The sequence below is a fragment of the Scleropages formosus genome, chromosome 2, assembly GCF_900964775.1.
Source record: "Scleropages formosus chromosome 2, fSclFor1.1, whole genome shotgun sequence".
Lineage (NCBI taxonomy): Eukaryota > Metazoa > Chordata > Actinopteri > Osteoglossiformes > Osteoglossidae > Scleropages > Scleropages formosus.
In genome coordinates, this window is record NC_041807.1 from 34,637,242 (window position 1) to 34,640,673 (window position 3,432).

The window sequence follows — 3,432 nt, forward strand, 5'->3', positions numbered from 1 at the left end:
AGCAATATGGTATTATTAAAGCAGTATAGAATAGTTCCATATATGTCAAAATATACCTTATGAAAAAATCTGATTTATTAATATTTATACTTAAACCCTGGTGTCCTGCTTAGAGCGTAACCCCACCCCACCCCACTGCCCCGCCTCGCCCACGGTGATTTCGGGATAGGCTTCGGACCCCGTGACCCTGACCAGGATACGTGGTTAATGAAAATGGACGGATGGATATACTTTAACCAATATTGTACAGACGTTGTATAATACAATATTGCTAAATATGACCACTATATTTTGACATATAGGAAGTATTTTCACATTCTGGATAGCATTTTTTTAACATGCAGTACATTGCCACACTGTCTACTATGTTTTTACAGAGGACAGAAGAACTGAAAAAGCTAATTTTGATTTTACCATTTGCATAAGATGAATGAAGCTGAAGGCATTTCTACATAAATTTGATGGAATTCCATGTATTCTAAATGCAGCTAATAAACAGGAATATTGTCTGAACAGTATAAGTGACCCCACTGATAAATGGTGTCATTTGACAGTTGCGTGGTCCTGGTGCCGTATTCCAGGCTCGCTCCTTGGAGCTTCATCTCGGTTCGTGGCCTCGGTCTTTCTGCCGGCCGAAAAAGCTGAATTTCTTTCTTCTCCTTTCCATCCGCCCAAACACAAGAAAGGCAGGCAAAGCGGGACAACGCAGCAGAACGACACGGCCGCTTTAGGCCCTCCACCTGTGAACACAAAGCAATAAACGTGTGTTTTTTTTTTTTTTTTTTTTTTTGTTTCTTTTCCTAATCAAGTGAGGATTTGTAGATCTAATGGACACGAAAACAATTGGACACATGTCAGCCAACAATTATGCAATTGCCAGTATTGCGAAACAGGCGTTTGGTAGTTAATGTGCCGCGATAATATGACACCCTTGACCTAACTGCACGTTTTCATCATTAAAATAAAATTTTTGAAAAAACAAACAAAAAAAAAAAGCTGGCCCTGCTTTTTATCAAGGTAGTGGGCTCCAACACTTTGCATGTAAACCTAGTGTTAGATCTCTCCTTACCTCTTCTTATTTATCTCCTCTCTCTGTTTTTCTCCTCTCCTGCTATGTGGCCCTTCCTTACTGACCCTATAGATTGTGGTCCTTATTTTTTTGTTCTTCCAACCTGTTTTTCTCTCTTTTCTACCTGTTTTTAATTTTTAATTTTTATTTTTGTAACTGTGCATGTAAAAGCGTCACTGAATCGATGGATATGTTTAAAAAAAAAGACAATTCAGCTGCTGAAGCCATGCAAAACATTTTGAATTGCCCTTAAAAATATGGAAGATGTTTTCTGAATGCTTTATATTCTTTCTGCTGTAAAATAATAAAAATGAAAAAAACTATGAAAGATCTAAAAAAAAGTTTCATTTTTTTCACTCAGTATATTGACAGTCACCAATTGTTCTTTCAGTTCAACTTTTTGCTCACCTCTTCAATGCACAGGAGACTGAGAACTGAACATGATGATGACAGCAGAACAGTATCCCATTAGAAATGCAACTGATTTTGTATATATGTTAATGTCATTATCAACTGATATGAATTGTCTTGGGGAGTGGAGGGCTGCTGCTGACTTTTTATTTGCAACTTCTGCACTTCATGACAAATCTTTAAGATGTGCTGAAGTGATATAATCATGTGTCACCCAAAGGAAATGTAAGATCTGGTTCACGAATGGCTCTTCCTTTCTTCACTAGAAGTATTTGGAATTAAAGAATTGTCACTAAAATAGGTCAATCCTTGTTTCTCAGGAGGATCTTAGGAAGTTTCTCAGGTGTCTTGGTACAGCTCTCTCTCCCTGACCTTCAGTCTCTTCCAGGAGATGTTCCACAGGGCTCAGTTCAGGGCCCCTTGCTTTTCTTCATCTATACCACTTCCTGGGCTCAACCGCTGTTGTGACTTCAATGCTACTGCTATAGGCAGTTACGTTATGTCTTTTATACATGTTTAGGGGAAAAGCAGATGGAACAAGTAGAAATAGTGAAGAGGTTAAAATTAAGGCTTGTAGACTTCAAAATAATGCTCCAGAGAAAAAGAATGACAAGAATATGTCAGATACAGATTTGCTATTACTGTTGCAATTATTTGCAGAAAAACAGGTCTCAGTCACAAGATAACCTTTTTCTTGATCCGAGCAACCTGAAATGGAAACTATGAGATTTGAAAGGAAAACTTACAGATGGATATGTCCACAAGTGGGATTTGTTCATGATATTCTTGTAAGTTACTGCATATGGAGACTAGAAGTGTATAAAGTGCTTCTTATCTTGTAAGACAAGAAGGCTGTACTGCATTCCAGCTGTTGGTGAAAATGATGTCATTTACATTTATTTGTTTAACAGACACTTTTCTCCAAAGCGACTTCCAGTGAACTCTATGTAGTGTTATCAGCCCGCACACCTTATTCACCAAGGTGACTTACACTGCTAGATACACTACTTACACTGGGTCACTCATCCGTACATCAGTGGAACACACGCTCTCTGTCACTCACACACTATGGGGGAACCTGAACAGCATGCCTTTGGAGTGTGGGAGGAAACCAGAGCACCCGGAGGAAACCCACACAGACACGGGGAGAACATGCAAACTCTACACAGATAGTGGGAATCGAATCCTTGTTCTCTCACACTTCCAGGTGCTGTGAGACAGCAGTGCTACTCGCTTTGCCACCATGCCACCTGGGTCAAGTGATCATAATAGGCAGACAAGGAACTAAAAAGGCAATAAAATTGAGCTGGGGAAAGAGGAGCCAGTTAACATTGCTGTGGCAGAAATTCATACTGGAAGCAATAAGGAAGCGGATAAACAGTGAAGTTAAATTCTGTAAAAAGAAATTCCCTGCTCCTCTCCACACAGATCAAATCCAAAGGGTGAATAACTTAGAAAATCACTAAAAAGTGCAAAAATTAACTTGAATTGAACGGATTTCACTGTTCTGTAAAATGTCAGTTTTACCAGGTACTCTGTAAGAGTTCACCTTTGTCTGGACATGAGCTTGATCACGCCCGGCGTGTGTGGAGCTTTCATGTCGTTTCCAACACATTCCAGAGACACATGTTCCAGGTGACCTGGTGGCTCTGCATTGCCCGTCTTGTGCGTGAGTGTGCGACACTGCTCTGCTGCATAAACGGGTGAATAAGTGTAAGGAGTTTTCTGTGTCCAGCATTGTAAGTCACACTGGATAAAGGCGCCAACTAAATATTTCATAGCACTCATTGTGTGTCACCTTGAAGAAAAGTGTCTCCTAAAGGAAAAAGATGAGATGATGCTCAGACAGTCAGCCTTCAAAGGGGAAAGGACTCAGCCTCAAGAGGGCAGTAATGAGTTAAGAACTAGTCGTGTCCTCTGGGCAGCGTATTGATTAAGTATATTGTCTTAGC